Here is a 19,708-nt window from a genome sequence, read left to right as displayed (position 1 = left end):
ATTCCACCAGGTCTCATTGTGATGGGTGCATCATGGTGCTCAGACCAAATCTGGTGTTCTTGTGAGAAGAAAGAGGATAGAGGGGGAAGAAAAGGATACAAATAATAGAAATAGTCACACTGTACCATCTGACAGCTGTGCCTAAGGGCAGCACAATACTTCCAGGTGATTTAGCTCTCCACAACTCCTTGCAGGATCCAGAGAAGTATCTTCCACTATCAGTCATATGGCATGGGCTGGATGACTTGGCCACAGGCCCATTCAGTCTGAGCCCTTTTTAGTATAATAATGTGGAAGGACAAAGGGCAAACTCCAAGAAGTAAGGGTTTCACCCTAAGCTGACAAGGGGTGGTATAGAGGACAGAAAAGTACAGGCTGCATCTTGGATAGGAACATGGTGGATGCGATGAAACACAAGCTGAGTACAGATGGATGGTGCCTTGCGAAAGACTCAGCAAAACCAGCTGATACAACTTCAGGGTGAGTTAACAGGAGCTCTCTGTTGGTGCAGGGGGAGAAACTCTGTTTTGTTGGCTACTAAGAATTAGTTTTGGGCTGGCAGAAGCCATGTAGATTGATCACTCTTGAGAGAAGACACAACACAGAGCTGACAATTCAAACAAAGCTTATTTTCTTACCTTTTAGTCTCATGAATGTTCCTCTCTTGGAGAGGAAAAAATTAGAGCTAAGTTACTGGTCTCTCTGTTTCCCTATCTCCTTTCTCTGCAGATAATAACCCAGTTCAGCAGCTGTTAGGTCCTTTGGGACAGAAACCTTAGCCAGACATTTCATGCCAAGAGAAAAAAGAACAGCAGGTGAGAAGAGAGCAGGTGGCTTGGGAGCTTATCTCAAAGATCTGTGTACCTGGAGGTTGTTTATAGGAGGCGTACAGGAAAAGGAACCTGGGAATTATTTAGGGCTGGCAATCAGATGTAAAGTCATGAGTCTTATCTCTGTATTAGGCACCCCCTTGGTAGTTCACAAGTATTCCATCAAAAGTGAGAAAGGGAGGACTCAACATCACTGATACTGCAAAAGCATAAGGGAAAAAAAAAGAAAAAAACCCAATCACATCAGAAAAGAAAAACCCTTGAGCAAACAAATATACTTACAGACCTTTTTTTGTCTATCAGTATGAAGCAATATGGCCACATGCCACTCCTCTGCTCCTTCGGTCATCAGAAAATACCCAACTAGAGGAAGTTTCTTCTCTCCAGGGAAAATGTTCACAGATGTTGGCTTAGAAAACAACACAAACAAGCCCCTGACACTGCAGGAGATTGTTAGCTCCCCTTTATCTGAGGCTGGCAGCATGCTGTTTGAATTAATAAGGTAATGGGTGCAATCCTTCTAAACCCCGAGTGGTTGCACAACTCATTGAACAACAACACAGTGAAAAAATCTGCCATTGCTGGCCCCTGATGTCAACGAGTGAGGTCTGTGGCCCTCCATTTGTTAATGGCTGCACACAGCCACTGTTTTCCCTTACATCCTAAAGCCACGTCAAAGCTTCAGCAGTCCAAGCAAGTTAAGCAATACTTGGGGAAGTGCACACAGTTACCCAAAAGGCCAGAGAAAACTTCCCAAGTTTTTAGGAGATCACAGACCACTTTTAGTAGTTTCTAACTTACTTACAGTAACATATTATCTCTCTGGTTTAATAGGTTAGAGAGCAGAAAGGGAAGTGAAAACTGGAGATCCTGCAAAAGAGGGCCAGGACTCCTGAAAGAAATAACTACATTTCAGGGGTCATATTCATGGATTGCAACTGCAGCTTGCAGCATTCCCTTTGAAAGGGCTAGAGCCTCTAAAAGAGCTAGGGAGGACACATGCATTCAGAATGGTCACCTGATGCAAAAAACAGGATTATTCAACATCCTTCCTGACTTCTGCTAGCTTGAGGTTGACTGCTTGCTAGGTGCCAGGAGACATTACTCATCACAAGAGAATTTGTTAATGAATAAGGTTGTTAATTTGCCATATTTTTTGCAGATGTGCTTTCACATTGGTTTCTTTCTGCCGAGGGTTTGAGTTGCCGAGCTGCATTTTTCCTTTGGTTCATGTTAAGTTTCATTTGTCACTGCATGCACAGAGGGTACTTGTCTGAGTGTGGAGGTGCATGTGTGCCATCAGAGTCTGTCCCTCTGGACATTCTGGTAATGTTGCTTCTCAGGTATTTCCATTTTGCCTGCATGCCTTGCTGCAGGCCACATACCCAGTACTGATCAACACATACACAGCCCGTTTATTCTCAGCCCCCCAGGAGGTGCTGCAATCTTAAAGCTGGTGGTAGAGCCCAGAGTCAAAAAGGCCTTGGAATAATGGGCTCCCAGCATGTTACTGAGGAGCCGAGAGCAGCAGCGCTGTCTGAACAAGCATGTCAGGAGGGTGTTGAGTGGTGGCTGGTTGGACCAGCTCCTGCCAGTAAGATGCAGGAAGACAGAGCAGAGTTACATTGGTGGTGGTTCAAGGGTTTGTTCCCTTGAACAAAGGGACAGGAGAGAATAGGAAAATCCTAGTCTAGACCTGTGTGTGAGAAGATGAACTGATTTTCTGAAGGAAACAAAGCAATGCCATTTTATCCACACTGAGAACCTATATTACTACATTGCCACCTCTATCAGCACTGAAACACATCTGAGCAATGTGAATAGAAAACAGGGGAGTGAGCTAATCAGGGCATCATTTCATCCAATAGGATATCATGCATCTTATATAAACTACCATAGCAAGGACATTTAAACTACGTCTGCTAATCCCAAGCCTCTCCATGCATGTTGTGCCACTCTGGTAAAGCAGCCACAGAACTGACACAGAAGAGGTCCCCATTCCAATCACTTCTGTTTAATCCTCGACTACTTATTTGCTACTCTGGCTCCCCCTGGAAGTGAAGTTTAAAGTTATAGTCTCCAGAGCAGCTGGGACAGAATGTTTATGTTCTCTGAGCTCTCAGGAGCTGAGACTGTAAGGAGCCAGGATCTCATGAGTACTTCTGCTGAGGAAGAGGAGACCCAAACCTGTAATCTGTCTTGAGGCAGAAGGGAGCCATGCAAAATGCCTGTTGCTCCAGGAGTCACCAGAACCAGCCTTCCTACATAGCTTTTTATCTGTCTCATCACAGCACCATCAGGATAAATACACACCTCAGGAGAAAACCATTTGTTGCTTTATTGAACTGCCTCTAGGGATTGATGCTGCTTTTGCCTTCTCACACATCTCTGCATTATTAATCAAGATCACCCACATCAGAGCAGTCAGGAGCCTTTAGGAGGAGGAAATGCAGGAGAGGAACCTTTGTAAATTAATTCAGATGTATTGGACCTGAGCTATCTGCAGCATTGTCAACTCTGGCTATTTTGCAGTCATGAAATACAGCTTTCAGATGGTGTATTTCCAGTTTCATAATAGTGATTTAGATACCTGAGCTTTCACCCACTAGCAATAAGACAGATTTATAATGCTTAGGATCAGAGAAAAAAGCCTAAGAGCAAGTGTACCTTGCAGCCTACAGTAACCAGCAGAGTGCTGTGTTTTTAGGAAAAACAAACCCAGAGTATTTCAAGATGTTTAACATTGAACTAGCACATATTATGCTTATGGCCACACTCTCCATTCCCCAGCTTCACTCTCCCTGGAGGAATATGAACCTTAAAGCCACTTCTTCCAGCCAGATTCTCACCAGGCAGGTAGAACACCTCCTCCCAACCTATTTGTTCCACTACCACTGCCAAAGGGCACCAGCCCTGCTTCACCACCGAGTGACAGCTGAGCTCAGCCTTTTATCACTCTATCAGTATCCAACAACTTTCAATGGCTGAGCAGAACAGAGTGAATTGATATGTAATTAACCCCCTCTGGGTCATCATATTAGAAAATATTTGTTCTCCTTGGCAATTCCTGGGCTCACAGTGACATAGCAGGGCTGAAAGCCCCAAATCCAACAGGGATTTAGAAATTTTACTCTGCTTTGCAGCTTGTGTCCTTGGTGGGTGTTCCTTGGGTGTAGGTTGTGGGGTGTCATTTTGCTGAGGGGATCTAATCCTTTGCTGAAGGCTGGCAGAAGAAGTGACCGTTTTACCATAGAAAGCTAGGTTGCCTGAATGGACAGCTCTCCCTCTTCCCCACAGATTTTGTTTCTGATCCAGTGGAAGGCAGTACATATTACATCAAAATCTGGTGCTTCTTTTGCAGCTGTTTCTTGCTGACTCTGGCAGTCTTCATGCACGGCCATGCATTTCAGATGCATAATGCAGCATGTCTGTATGCCCTAGAGGGTGCTGGCTCCTGCCAATACCATTCCATATGGGGTTATTCAAGTGTAAGAGAGTCCCAGATTTGACCCCTAGCCAATGACCATTTGTGTTTCCAAGTGAACTTTTCAAATATTTCTTTTGATTTGGGGATGACAAATGGTCTGCTCCCATGCTCTGACTCCCCAGACATCTCAGGAAACAATAGCAGGTAGATGAGGTTCAGAATTTACCTTTGTAAACCGTCTGAGTCAGCATCAATGCAAAAACCACATTCCAAATCAGCTAGCAAGGTCCTCCCTCAGGGCTGGACTGCAGTGGCTGCCAAAGGAAAACAGAATGGCTTGAAGGTCTCCAACAGCACTGTCAAACTTCAGAGCAAGGACACAGATCAGTGGACATCCTGACTCTACCCTTTGCCAGCCAACCTCTTCCCTCTCTGCTGTTCAAAACAAATGTAGATTTAGCATCAGCTGGCAGAAGAAAGTGTGCAGACTATACAGGGTCAGTGATTCCTATATTTCCCATGATCTCAAGCTTGCAGAGTTTTCTTAGGCTTCATCATTTGCTACTGGAACCTCTGCCTTTAGTACCATGCTATAGCTATTGCCACTCCCTCTTAAGCTGGAAGTTTTCACTAATGGCAAAAGCTACAATAATAGACAACTTTCCGAGCATCTTGGGTTGCAGCATTTGCTGCTCAGCTTATGAAGGACGACTGACTGCTGGAAAACTCTGCCTAAACAGAGAGGCACCTCACTGGGGAATCATATGCAGAGTAATGTGCATGTTTCTTTCACTGCAGTGTTCTGTATTCACACATGAGATCTGTGTGGAAATAAACCAATCTCAGCCTCCAAACCTGCATCACATTTTATAACTACTACAGTCAATGACAAAATGTCTTCTCTCCCCTTTAAACCTGATCATTTTCTGTGAAATAATTAATACTATCTCAAATGGTGTCTATATAGATTAAAAATCCCCTTGCAAATTCATTTCTTACACCTGAGTTTGCAGGGCAAGGGTCCATTTGTGTCAGTCTGAGACTGATTCATTGCTGCAGGACCCCACTGCTGGAATTACAAGCCCTGTACCAAAGGAATCAGACCTCTCCCTTTCCACTGCACACCAGTACAGATTTGTACAGCTCCATGTACCAGGCAGCTGCAAACAAAGCCCAGGGTGTGCTGCAGGTAGAAAGAGCCCAGCTGCCACCTAAGGACTGCTGGGGCAGGATAGGTGAGCACAGGATCTGCTCAGACCTCAAACCAATCTAGGAGCCAGGAATTCTCATGTCAGGAGCACGTGACAAAGGAAATAAATGAGTCTGCACGAATTTAAAGACTGTTAGATGGAAATGAGATGCAAAAGGGGGAAAGCTGCCAAACCGTACCTAAGAGTGGTGGCTTGCAAACTGCTGTGAAAGAAGTCTCCGGGAGGATGCGCTAAGTTTTGCTTTCCCGGGGTGGGGGAGAGACGGCGGATATTTTATCCCACCAAACCCTGCAAAGACAGCGAGGACTTGACTGCAAACCGAAAAGGAAGGATGCGGCAGGAGAGGGCGCCACTGCTTTGCTGGCATCTCCCACCTCAGCTGGCAGGCTTTGCTGTTCCCTGCTGACACAGATGCAATCCAAAGCTGACTGAACTGCTTCCACCAAGTGCAGCGAACTCGGGATGAAGTGGACGGCAGAGAGATCAGAGCGAGACATGCTGAAACTTCTCTTCAAGGAGGGGCAAGCGGCCTTCTAACATCTTTTGTGGGGTGTTATCCCAAGGACACATTTCTCCTCACGCACACCCCGATACCGAGCTGGTTTCAACCCAGAGCCATGGCGTAAAACACGCTGGTGGTGGGTGCAGCACGGAGCAGCTGCTGCTCTGAGGCTCTTGGGTGTGGGGTCACACAGCACACACCGTGGGGCACTGTCCCCTCTGCATCCCTCTCTCTCCACCTGCCTCCTGCCAGTGGCTGCGGGAAGCAAGGCACAGCCTGGGCACGAAGGGAGCCAGGATGGTGGGCAGATCCATACGGGCTGCGAGTCCCTTTGTGCTGCCACTTCCCACTCACATTGTGACAGCTCGGCTCAAAGTTCCGTCAGGCTGATGCTGCTGGCAGGGGAGGAGGAGGGAACCGTGCCGAGGGATCTGCAGTTCATCCTCCCCTGTCCTGCAGGGACGTGTCTGTGCCCAGCAAGGCAGCCTTCCCCCCGAGTACGGGAGGAGCGGTAGGGCTCTCACTGGGGGGGTGGAAAGTCCTCATTTGCAAATGGGGTGTAAGACTGCTTTTCCCTGCTTGGGGTACACCGAGGAGCTCACATGCCTCACCACGCACTAGCTGCACTCAAGAGGTGCTGAACAGCAGTAAACAGAAATATTTGGGAGCAAGAGCTGGAGTGATCTGGGCAGGAGGGCATTGCAAATAATCCCCGAGTCTCCTTGCAAAGCATCAGGGATGTTTTTGAGAGCCTGCACTTGCACTCTGGCAAAGGCACAGCTGGAGGGTCGTGCTGTAAGGGGTGGGGGTGTGGGGAAGGAAGGAAGGAAGGAAGGAATGGGGTCCAGCTTGGAGCTGCAGAGCAGCTGGGGCTGAGGATGGAACCAAGCCCAGCAGACAGCCAAGCTGAAGGAGTAAAAGAGCAAATACTCCCTGAGGGATTTTCCTGCTCACCAAAGCAAGGCAGAAGGCCTGGCAAAGGCCTCTGGATCAGGCAGAGCTCTGGAGAGGACTGAAGGTTCCAGCTACGGCAGGAGGCTTTGAGGGGAAGAACAGAGGGGCTTCTCTTCTAGGGAACTGTGCCACCACCTGCCCACTTCTCCTCACCCACTGCAAGCTACTGGTTGTGCTCACCATCTGCAGGGCACCCAGGGGCCTTCCTCAAAGAATGGCTTTTTTGGCTCACTCTCAATATCAGCCTGAGCCTTTAAGAGCAATAATGCTGTTTCCTCTGAAAGTAGAAAATGATTCCAGGTGAGAAAAAGCCCAGTGCGACTACAACATGACCATTTCAGAAAGGATACCCAGCCCTGGTGGTTTTCCCCTTGCCAAGGAATGCAGCAGCATCTCCCAGCTCCTCTCTGCTGTCTCTCCTCAAAACCTGCAGGTGATGTGTTATTTTTAAGCTGCATTTCTTTCCCCTGCTTGGTACTACCTCACCTCTTTCCCTTCTACCAATCATTCTTTCAAAAGTGAGGGCATCCAGGCAGCACCTGGGTGTGTCCCAACCTGCCCACACTCTGCCAGATCACCGGCACAACAGCGGGGTAGGAGATCCAGCAGCGTAGGGGTTAAGCTAGTCTGCTCTGGCTATCCGGGTCTCTCCCTCCCATCTTTTCCCATGAAATAATCATCGGGTTTTAGCCTTGCAGGCATGCAGAGGAGATCCAGCTGCTCTTGTGGATGCAGGAGTATCCTCTAAGCTGCTGGGGACCGGCTGTCTGAAGGAATAATATCCAGGGACACATTCAGAGTTGAAGGGCAGAATTGAAAGAATAAGCAACTGGAGAGAGAGCAGAGAGGTGCAGCTTATTCCAGTGACCTTTAACACTGAGGCCAAGGTCTCAGTGTTTGTATATCCCAGTATTTTAGGGGCAGGACGGATTGTTTTCCCGAGGCCCTGACTTTTTTTAAAAAACAGACTTATAAAGAAATACTCATTTTTGTGTAGGAGATAAGAGCACAGCTGAATGTCATTCCCTGTCTCAAACTGAATTTCTATGGCTCAGGAGATGGGTGGCACACAAGAACATGGACTGGAAAAGTGCATTTTTCAGCATCAGGTCATAGCAAGCAATGAGATGCAGTGGGATTTCATCTGCCTAGCTGGCCTGGCAACCAGCCAGGCTGGGATAAGGCAAGAGAGGCCATGGTTTCACAGTGCTGTTAGCTCTCTTTTGTCTGAAAGAGTCTAGTAGTTGCAATACCAGAGAGAAGCATGTCTGGGTACCTTCATCCCTTTCCCTCTATGCCATCAAGTTACTAAAAATCAACTCATTCAAAGGTAGAGAGAAGACAGAGTCTGCTACTAATCCACTGCATGTTTTCTGACATGTTCAAGTACACAGAGTTTGTAGCCTTCAGCCATTCTGTGCCCATTGAAATAATGAAATCAGTAGTTCAGATGGCATAGAAGAAATTAGCAAAGATAACTAACTTCTGCCTCCTCCGATAAAAATGCTCAGACAAAGGCAAGAGACAACAGATTCATAATGTTCAGGGGGAACAGGAGCTTTTCCCATGATGTGTAGTGACACTGCAGAACTGCCCACAGCAGGATGTGTTGGATTCTGGACAGGAAAGAATGGACAGATTCAGGGCAAGACAAAGGCACCATAAAATACAGAAACCATGGTGGAGGCTGTGACTCTGGCCTCAATCTGTTCTTGGGCTCTTCTTCATGTGTCTGCAATTGCCCACTGCTAGGCACAAGTGTCTTGGAGGCTCTCACTGTACCCAAGACTCACTCACAACTTTTACAACTGCTCCTTTGCAGCTGTGTCAGGGCCTGGAGGACACAGAATTATCATGGTTGAAGAAGACATCTAAGACTGTCAAGTCCAACCATTCACCCAGCACCTGCCATGTTCTCCACTAAACCATATCCCCAGTTGCCACATCCACATGCCCTTTGAACACTTACAGGGATAATGATTCCAAGTATTCCCTGGGCAGTCTCTTTCAACACCTGACCCCTTTCAGTGAAGAAGTTTTTCTTAATACCTAATTTAATCCTCCCCTGCACAACTTGAGACTATTTCCTCTTGTCCTGTCGTTGGTTACCAGGGAGAAGAGACTGGCCCCCAGCTCCCCACAACCTCCTTTCAGATAGCTGTAGAGTGACAGCTATAGATTTTAATTGATTCAACCAAGCCCCACACACAACCTCTGTCCACAGACCTGGGAGCCCCATTTACATCCTTGGCCCTTCAGTCCTGTCCTGCTATACACTGTAGGGGTAGGCAGGAGAGTGTAAAGCAACCAGTGAGTGTCAAACTGTGCCATAAAGCACAGGACACAAGTGCAAAGCCAGGGTAGTTTATGAGAGCAACAGGCCCATGAGGGGGAGAGCTGAAAGTACAGCAAGATTTGTCTGTCAGTCAGAAATGAGACACTATGGGAGAAGTGGGCACTGAGAGCCCACACTGCTTCTGTATTGGTAAAGGACACTTCACAAGAGCTGGATTGTTTTAGTTACATCATTCAGCCAGGCAGGAGGATGAAATTGCCTTTCTCCTATAGGGATGCTGCTTACCAGAAGCTACAAACTGCTGTTTTGTTTTGAGTTGAGGTGTCAGCTGCATCTACAGATGCTGTTTTGTTAGGAGGTCCCTGCACGTTTTAGATTGACCTCAGAGCCTCTAATCTTGCTAAAAGTATCTGCTGCACTCAAATAAGCTGCTGGAAATGCCAAGGGGTGTTAGAACTGAGTGCTCTAGCTTCACTAGGGCATCTTTGAGTCTGACAGCCTCAGACATCTGTGAAGTGTTCCAGCTGCAGCACCCAAATAAAATGACCAAGTAACAGAGGCACATGGAGCCACAGGCACAGCAGGAGTGGTGGGAGATCCCCCCATGGTTCTGGATAGCTTGAGACCTCCTTTCAGAGTCTTATTCTCCCAGCTCTTTGTTGAAAATATGAATTGATTAAGTGTTGACAAAAGAAAATATGGTTGTATCTTTTTTTCTCATCAATCCCCTTCAAATTAATTCTCTTTAACATTTATCATGTTACAATGGTATTAACTCACCCATTTCCGCATCACTTCAGAGGAAAAGCCAGGTCATACCTGGCTTCATTTGTAATGAAAAAAGACCAAGCTGAGGAAAAAATACTTCATTCCTCATTCCTAAAAAAGAAAAAAGGACAAGTTTTCAGGCCTCATTTTTTCAACTGATTTAAGCCTTTCCCATCACCCAAAGGAGCACATCCCCTTTTTCCATGGTGAGCTGACCTCTCAGGAGTGGGATAGAGTTGTTTGAGGATGAGGCATCTTTTCTTGCTTGTCAGAAGGGCAGCTTCATTCCCCCTTGTTTGTTGTGCTCCAACATGGTCAGAACCCAAGGCCCACATGGTGCTTTGCACTGTGCAAACCACCTGCATAAGGGAGGGAATGGGGGATGCAGGAAGTTTTGTTCAGCTCACCAGGTTCAGCACTGAAGGGGGAAAAATTTTCACACAGCTGTTGCATTTTGTTACCAGTCCTGTGTGGCTGTAATACAACTATTTAATTAGCATTTGCTCCAGAATTTGGGCCTACCAGCTCCCCAGAGACTAAAATATGATTATCTAAAGCAGGGAAAGAACTGAGACTTTTTTACTGGAGAACTGGGAAACTGGCTGTTTGCAAAAGTCAATCATATCAGCATGACACACGAAAATTTTGTAAAAACTATTGGCCACATGACCATTTTGAACCCCATATCCTCCTTTGAGGCTGGTGACTGAACTAGAGAGGAATCAACAAAATCAAGAATCCTTTGACTGACATCACCATTAATTCAACTGCTGTCTGAGATAAGGAAAGGGTATTGTCTTGGCCTTAGTCGGGAGAGAATTATGCATGTTTACAAATGCATCTCTCCATGGCTGTCACCACCTCTCAGCAAAAAGAATAGCAGAAATAGAAAATACCCTTCAAACAATGGCAGTGGAGTGATTTTTAAAAAATCTTAGCAGTGCTGATTGTGGTGTCCTGGCAGCATCCCTTTGGAATTTGTTTAATAAAGGCTTTTAAAAGGCTGGGCTGGCAGGATACACAGCTCTGGACAGATGAACCCACTCTGAAATGAAGGCTGCCTAGATGCAAAATACCACTTGCTGCAAGCCTTCCACAGACCAGGCTCAGCTCCCTACCAACAGTCCCTGGAGTCTCAGGACCTACAGAATCCTGGGTCATGGCATAGACCTTTGGTTTGCTCTGTTTTCCTAAAGGAAAAAGAAGACACTGCATAGGGGACTGTGAAAGGCTTGAGCATGTGGGGGAGGTGATCAGTGCTCTCTTTCTCTCTGGGGTGATAAATTCCCAGCCACTTGATGGTTTCAGATTTGCTGACATCAGACTGTTAGATTACTGGTTATTTGAGAGGCTGGGAGAGGCAATTTATAATGTTTGCACCATACCCAGTAAAATCGTTGATACTCCTAATCATCATCATAGTAAAAGGAAATATTAGTAACAAAACTTCGCTCAGGACTCCAGCACCACAGTGAGGGGGCTTTGCATGACATTCCTTTTAAAAGATTTACTTCTCACTCTCTCCTTTCCCCTTTTTTCACTCTCCAACAGAATGAAAATCTCCCTGAGAAGTTTGCAGCATGGAACATGTGACAAAGATGAGCAGTCTGAGCTCTCTGAAAAGCAGTGATACAACCACACACACAGAGTTGCAGTAGCTTTCTGCAACCAGTTTATCATTAAGCTATGAGAAGCATCTCACATGTCAGTTTGTGAGAGTTCCCTTAGAAAGTTAAATAGTGCACACTTTATTCGTAATTGGATGCAAATTAAGATACCACTCATGAGAGGGCTGAAATCCTGGAAGGGCAGATTGCATGCAGTAAACCTCAGGATTTGAATAATGTTGGAATATGATGTTCCTTTTTACAGTTTGTTTCTGTCCTTTGCCACCCCAGCAAAGTGAATAAATCAGTCTCTTCCCCCTTCCTGGAAAGTAAAAAGGAAAGATTCAACAACTGCTGATGAAGAGCATTTGAGTCATTCACAATCTGTGGATTGGAGCTGTTCAGTACAAAATCTGAAATGCAGGGATGTCAGCAGCTCCATAGGGCTTGGACCAGAGACAACCAGCCTGAGACCTTGTGTCTTACTAGGCAAGCAGCCTTGCCACATCCTCAGTGCCTGAAGAAAAGCCCAAGATCTGCCCTTGAAATCAGCTGTGAAGAGGGAGACAGTATTGGGAAATAATTTCTTTGTGCTTGATGTGGGGTCGGGCTCTGAGGAGAATATACCCAACCTTCCTTGTGCCCTGAGGAACAAAATTTCTTGCTTAGAAGCCATGAGTGAACAAAAGCAGCTGGAAGATATTTTCCTGGGTTTTTCCTTTCCAATCAGTGGACCACAAGAAAAGGCTTTGTGCCTTTCTTTGCCCAGCCTTGTGGATACAGACTGGCAGATTCCTCCCTTGTTCTGCCATACACAGAAATTCCTTTAGAGGGTGAGAAAATGCAGCAACTTACTTTATCCTAAGGGAGTCCTGGAATAAACAAGAGATGATATTCAGGTTTGTCCCAGCTTTCATGGGGCCAAGGATGTGTAGCTGTGGAGAGACCTCTGAACTTCTCCAGAAGGAACGGTGGGATTCCTTACTTGGCTCCACTCCCACAAAAAAGGTTGAGTTCTCCAGGCACTTCCATAATAAAGATGGGTAATGTGGAGGTGGAGGCCTCACTCAGAGCTTCTGGATTGTCTCTAGTCAGTAACCATTTCCTTTCATGCCTTTCACACACCTCAGTGCTCAAATCCACAGCCATCGTGTCTTCCTGCTCTGATCCTGTGGCTGGACTGTCAGCTTGCATGTGTATCCAACCCAGCATGATCAGTCTTGCCATCACTGCCATTCTGCTTTCATTCTCCAGCACACAATCACTGGATTATTTCAGAGGTGGTGGAAAAAACTCATCCAGAAATCTGCCAGCCACAGCGCTCCTCACACACAGAGGCCAGGGCAAGAGCATGGTCACCTTAGCAGGACAACCAGGAGGGGGTTTACAAGGACATCCCATCTGTAGGGTAACTTCCTATCTACAGGTGACACCCCATTGTTCTTTGGGATGGAAAAGAGGCTCTGGGTCAGAGGAAAGGAAGCCAGGGAAGGAGGAGGATTGTGTATCCATACAAGTGTGTGGAGGAAGCTCCTCAGAGAGATGGGAGAGTCTCACAGCCTTCAGTATCAGGCTTCCCTCAAGCAGAGTTCTCTCTTTAACAGTAAAAGAGAATTAACAATAACTGGTACTTTTGCTGGAAGGCAAAACAATCTCTCTAAGCAAACAATGACAGGTCACGCTGGCTTGTGCAGCCTGGAAATAAATGTTAAAGCTGGAGAGGTGTAAAACTGATAGCTCTGCAAAATAAGGAAGCTCCTGCTTATTGCCTTGGATAAATATTGTCTTTTGGGGAAGTTTTTTGCTGTATTTCACTGCAACAACTCTCTCTCTTGTGGCTTCTTTTTACTAACAGGCTCAGGGGATTATAAAACTGGAAGGGAGCAGGGAAAGTCCTCCCCACAGCACATGCACAAAGAGCTTCCAGTGAGATCAGAACCAGTTTCTGAATGCTAACCATTTGGAATCACTAGGAATATGCTTTTCTCTCAGCCTGCTGGAAGAACCTGTTCTCCTGGGTGTCTTAGCCCCTTGGAGCATTCTGGCATCTGGAAAAGGTTTGTAGGCAGAGGACAGTATGTCCTCCCTGCTGCCTCTTATTTTAGGGAAACTAAACTAAAAATCTAAATGTAACAAAGCAGCTCCAAAAGCAGATAGACCTTCCTTGCTTCATCAGCAGCATATAAACACTGGTGTCACACATCACCTCCGTTTCTTTGTGACTGAAGTACCTTGTCCCTCACTGCAAGGCAGAAGCTGCCCCCTCACAGATGGGCAAAGCAATTTCTCAGAAGAGGCTTCATAGACCTCATTCAAAAAAGGCAGTGCTGTCAAGACAGGACCCTCACGGATTAGGAACCAGAGGAGGCACAACATCCACCTTCACCTTACAGGTGAAATCTGAGCTCTTCCATGCGCCCTGTTTGTTTCCCTGTGCATCACCTCAGCAGGGTCTGAGAGGGCCATTCCCTGCTGCCTCTGGAAGAACAAACTGTATGGCAAAGAGCAAGGCTACTGCCAACTCACTGTCTTGGTTTCCCACAGCTCAGGCAAGTCTCAGAAGCAGGACTACACTTGTGTATCCAGACACCTTGTGTTAGTGAGCCCATAGAGGGGAAATGTGAACACAGGATCCACGCCACACAGGAACCAGGTGCCAGACACCTCCTGCATGGAGTCTGGCTTGGTTTCCCTCCAGGTGCAGGGTAAGCAGAGGGAGATGTGCTTGTTGTGTTGCTTCTCTGGAACAACTGGCTGTGCAGCACTGAGCATTTCCAAGGGAAAGGACAGAAAAGTGGTGTTTGGGTTCTGTGTTGTACAGGCGTGCAGGCACAAGCTGAGAAGAGGGGAAATACCAGTAACACAAATGGCATGTACTTGAATATGTTGGAGACATTTGTTCTAACTCCCTCCTTGTCTCAGTCAGCTTTATATAACAAGTGTAGCAGCCATAGCTCCTATGTAATAGACCCCAGGGCACCACAAGCTCTCTTCTTTTACCAAATCACATTTGCAACTTGCCTTTCTTCTGCCAGTAGAAATAATCATGGACTTCCTTTCAACATAGAGAAGGTCTCAGAGGTAGGATAATTTTTCAAATTTATGTTTTCCCCCTTTTTCTCTCCAGGTTTCCAAACATTCAGGACTGAATTAATTTCCAAACATTCAGGACTTGGAGCCTTTACCTAGTACAGCCATCAAATCATGATTGTAATCAGTTTTGCTAACTGAACAAGTGAACAAAATTTTGCTGAGTAAATTGATTAAATTTCAGCACCTCTACAAATATATAGGGTTAGGATTGTTTGTGGCCTGTCACAAAACAACCAGCTACTCATTGGCCAGATGCAGGTTATGCTACAATCCCATATTATACTCATACCATGACAAAAAAGGGAGGTCACTAGGTAGCGTTAGTCAGGTTCAGCTAATTCTTGTAGAGGAAGTTTGGGCATTTAAAATTTCAATATTCTTTATCTTGGTTTACCAAGAAGCATTCCTTTTTTTGACACTGCATATGAACCAAAACATGAGTTAATGTTAGGGTCTAGACCTGGCCAATTGTTAACACTGTTGCTAAGAAAACTCCATGCAGGAAGTGATACGCAGAGCAGTTGCAAAAATCACAATGCAAGCCAAAAAGCAGGAGCAGGTGATTTTGTTTAGGCTGGGTTATTTCTGTTGCTTTTAATTCTTCTTTGCTACTTAAGACTGTTAATATTTAATTAAAAAATTTTAACTGAAAGAACAAAGTATGGAGGGATTACTAAAGACCAGGCTCTGCGTGAAGTTCATAAACCTGAATGTGCTGGTGAGTGCATGAAATCACACTGCAGTGACAGAGAGAAACCCCAACTTCCTAATAATATTCTTACTAGCATTGAAATGCCAAACATAGAGATAGGAAGAAATAAAGTTTTCTTGGGCATTGATTTACCTCATCTTGTTGGTAGTGTCTCAGGTGAAGAAAATCAGCACAGTGGGTGAGATCTGGCTGGAGTTTAATAAAAGCTGCTTGAGTGCCAACAGGTGTTTCCTTTTCTAAATCCCATTGGGGAGCTACCTGGCTCTCTTCCCTGAGGAGACACTGGTTATCTGAGCTGATTGACCTTTGCAGTTCAGATTCTAGGAAGCATTACAGACAAGAAGAAAAAAAAGAAAAGTAAAAGACATGTATGCTCATGAATGCATTTGTTATTTTCAGAAAGAGTAAGTGCTTATTCAGCTCTATTGGCATAGGAGTGGATGGGCAGCAGGGTCTCAAGACAAGACCCCATCAGCACAAATTTTAAAGCCACAAGGTATTATCTATATTCTGCTAGGAATTTTTTGTCATAAAACATGTATCAGTATGTATTTGTTGTTTTGACTTGTTTGATTTTCCCTAAAATAATTGTTATTGTCATCATACTGGTTGAAAAACTTTGCCACAGATAGAATTTTTGAGAAGTGGTGGCAAAACTGAAGTAAATTGCAGTATGTGTGTAATGAGCAACTGTAACCGTACCATTTTGCAAACAGTGATGGCTATATTATGGGAGGAACTATCATGATACTGAGTTTATATGCATTTATTTTTAAATGACTAATTGAATACCTGCCAGGTTTGTGGCCATCATTATGTTTCAGGATTAGTGGCTGCACCAAGGTGAATGAGTGGAGGTTGGGGGTGTGAGGTGGGACTGTGCAGATCCCACGGCTGTGTGCAGCAGTGTGTTGCCTGCTGCTAGAGCCAGCAGGCAGCTCAGCACAGCAAACAGCTCAGCTGCACAGCAGACAGGGATGAGATGGGAGCTGCAGATGGTCTTGTCACCCTGTGATGGGTACAGAAGGCAGGAGACCCTTCTGCCCTAGGCACACTGAGTGATGGGATGTCCTTTTTCTGTGCAGAGCTGCACTGTGACCCACTGGGGCCAAGGAGCCCCAGGTCCAGCACTGCCACGGTCACACAACATAATCCCAGAGGATGCAGGGCTCCCGCCAGTGCCTGTGAGATGGGGAAGAAGTAAGTCTGCAAGGCACTTTATAGAAGAGTAAGAGCCCTGTCTATGTCTTCCCATGTAGTAAAGGCAGATGAGATTTTGTGTGAACATGTCTCCTCTGCAGGGCCAGGGAGTCAGTAGTTCATTTTTCTCTCTCAGCTCTTTTTTATATATATGTATTTGTTTAATAATATTCGAGAATTAAAAGCAGGAGAAACCACAGTGCATTTGCTGCTGCCAATGAGCCAGTGACTTATCTGTAATTAAAGAGGAGGTAAACTCATTTATTTGTTGATTCAGGTTGGGCAGGGAGGAGTACATTGACTCTTCCATGCCCAAAGTAGAATTAGGTAAGCCTTATTCACTCCTGTGGATAGAAAAATCACTCTTATATCTTCACTTAAACTGCAAAAACACAATCAGTCCCACAAAACAGATGATGTCTAGGAAAGCTCTGAGTAGATAAATTCTACTCTTTGCAGCATTAAGTCACAATGTGTTGTTTCTCCCACCCTCAGCAGGGGGGGAAGTCTGCCCTACAAATCAAAATTCTTACAGGCTTAATCCTTAATACCACAAGTCAGTCTCCATCACGTGAATCTTTGGTCCAAGGAATATGCAGTACTGCAGATAAAGACAGAGAGATCCTATTAAAAGTTAAATCCCCTACTGTTCCCTGCTGTGCTCTGGGTAGAGGACATGCAAAGTAGCAGTACTGCAAGTGGACAAGGCTGAGGCAGAATCTGTGGTCTTGAGGGTTCATTTAAGATAGGGTTAGCAAGCAGCCTTTGGGACTCAGAAACTTGTTTGTTCCCTTTTTTCCCCTATAAATTGTCAGTGTAATGCATCAATCCACAATTCTTCCACCTGGAGAACATGACAGTAAGAGGTCCTGGAAAGTATAGTCAGAGGTCTCAGTTCACATCACTACAACCTACCCATTTCACTGGAAATATGTCCACCACTGGAAAAGGTTGGAGAAGGCTGGTGTTGACCATTTTTGTTAGTTTTGGTTTAGAAAAAAAACCCAAAAACTTGTATATAAATGCTGCTGCTATATCTCTTCCATTCCTGTTGGTGCTTGTCCTTGTTTTAAATGGAGCACACCTTTCTCCTCAACAATACACACACATTCCTGTAAGGAAGGGCACACTGCAAAGAACATACAGCAGGTGGGTGTGACAGATGGGGGACAGCAAGGTAACAGTGAGATAATTAGGATTAGAACCATAAACAGCAGTGGTGGCAGACACTACGAGAGACACTTGAATTAAAATTGGCTCTTTGCTTATGAAGAGTTCATTGCTTCCTGCCTGTTGTCACCAAAAAAAACCCAAGTTGCTTTGACATCACAGTTAGTTGCTATGGAAATGCTGATGCTACCAAAGATAGGACTGCGCTGGAGGGCTATAAAAAGTCCTGGAGACCCAGCTGAGTCTGTACATATTTAGGAAAAGCCAGCACAGCATTTATTTTTGGCAGTGGCACAACAGCCCATTCATGTGACAGAATGTGACACCAGAAGTGGATAAGAGGACATCACAATACAACAGAGTGCCATGATGCTGAGGTGGGGAGGGAGGGCTCAGAGTTAGGACTATGGGGAAAGTAGAGTACTTAAACAATACCTCCCTGGCAGTAAAGAATAAAGCTCCCCATAAAAAGAAAGTAAATTTTAGAAAGAGGAAATGCTAGAAATGGAACTTCTCTGTTCTCAGAAAGTTGTCACAGGCTTTAACAACCTTGTGAGAGATGTCTCCTAGTTAATTTTAAATCTCAGTAAACACAGAATCATAGGATCATGTAGGTTGGAAAAGACCCTTGAGATCATCAAGTTCAAAGCTAATGCTGCCAAATCCACCAATAAACCATGTCCCTGAGTGCCACAAGTACATATCTTTTAAATACCACCAGGAATGGTGACTTCACAACTTTCCTTGGCAGCCTGTTCTAGTGCTTGATAACCCTTCCAGTGAAGTATTTTTTTCCTAATATCCAATCTAAACCAGCCCTGGTGCAGCTTGAGGCTGGATTTCCTCTTGTGTTATCACTTGTTACCAGGGAGAAGAATGCCCCCCACCCAGATACACCCTCCTTTCAGGCAGTTATAGAGTGTGATGAGCTCCAGCCAGCCTCCTTTTCCTCCAGACTAAAGAACTTCAGCTCCCTCAGCTGCTCCTCATAAGATTTGACTTTGCTAACAAATACTATACCTGTTGTTTACAGCTGGGATATCAGCAGGTTATCATCATCATCATCATCATCATCATCACCATCATCATCATCACCATCATCATGAATACTTTTAGACCTGGTTAAAAAAGATATTTCCCTTTTCAACCCTCCTTTTTCTAACCCAACTTTTTTTAAAAAAAACAATAGCTGAGCTTTTCTGCCTCTCAGCTGTTGAAAAATGAGGAATGATAACCTGAGCAAAATTTATCTGACACTGTTGTCAGCTCTCTGAAGGAGATGGATACAGAAGCATTGTCCCTATGAGAGAAAGACTTCACCACTAACCAGCTGCTCACCAAGTGTTTTGGGACACTGAGACACATCACAGGCAGAATGGATAGGTCCACCAGAGACATTTCTGTGCCCAGGAGTCTGCTCCCTGTCTGCCACACTGCTGAGGTCAGTCTATGGATGACAGGTGGAAGCATGCAGGAAGTCTCTGGTGCACTGCTCTGGCAGGGCAGGTGGGCTGTACAGTGGGTCAGCCCAGGCTTCAGAGATGATCTTTGATGCTTTTGAAATCTCTGTCATGATTGTGGTTTCCAGGTTAAAACATTTTTCAGAGGAACTTTGACTCCTAGGCAAATGCACCCTTACCCATGTGTGGCTTCATTTGGGCTCCTATTCCAGAAACCCAGTGGAAGATTTGCCTCCACAAAGCCTAATGCCAGCAGCATTTTCATCCTCCATTAAAATACCCCCAGGCTATTGATACCAGCCAGTAGTAATGAGTGCCCCTTCCCTTCCCAGCACAGCTCTTACACTTCATCAACCACTGAGTCTTTACTCATGTTCTGAGTAAAGAACTTTTGTCCCATCCAAAAAGCAGGACAGCACTTTCTTCAGACACCAGTTTGTTCAGCACTGAATGAAAAGGGACATAAGAACAGAAAACA

General features: G+C 45.4%; 2 long non-coding RNA genes across 2 annotated transcripts; one reads left to right on the top strand and one right to left on the bottom strand.

Annotated features, from left to right (window-relative positions):
• Window positions 1–1,826: 1,826 nt before the first annotated feature.
• On the bottom strand, window positions 1,827–15,566 carry LOC148183988 (uncharacterized). Its single transcript, XR_015773029.1, has 4 exons — window positions 15,533–15,566; window positions 10,205–10,347; window positions 10,001–10,099; window positions 1,827–4,571 (listed from the first exon to the last, which is right to left on the bottom strand). It is a non-coding gene; the product is annotated as an uncharacterized LOC148183988 (long non-coding RNA).
• Window positions 15,567–15,687: 121 nt separating this feature from the next.
• LOC148183987 (uncharacterized) lies at window positions 15,688–19,098 on the top strand. The gene is made up of 3 exons (XR_015772983.1): window positions 15,688–15,896; window positions 16,486–16,600; window positions 18,804–19,098. It is a non-coding gene; the product is annotated as an uncharacterized LOC148183987 (long non-coding RNA).
• Window positions 19,099–19,708: the final 610 nt, after the last annotated feature.

The sequence above is a fragment of the Pseudopodoces humilis genome, chromosome 7, assembly GCF_049639895.1.
Source record: "Pseudopodoces humilis isolate 2021_Gansu_Grassland_sample_001 chromosome 7, ASM4963989v1, whole genome shotgun sequence".
NCBI classification, from domain to species: Eukaryota; Metazoa; Chordata; class Aves; order Passeriformes; family Paridae; genus Pseudopodoces; species Pseudopodoces humilis.
Note: the sequence above shows the minus strand (reverse complement) of the source record. Positions and strands in the feature narration are given on the sequence as shown.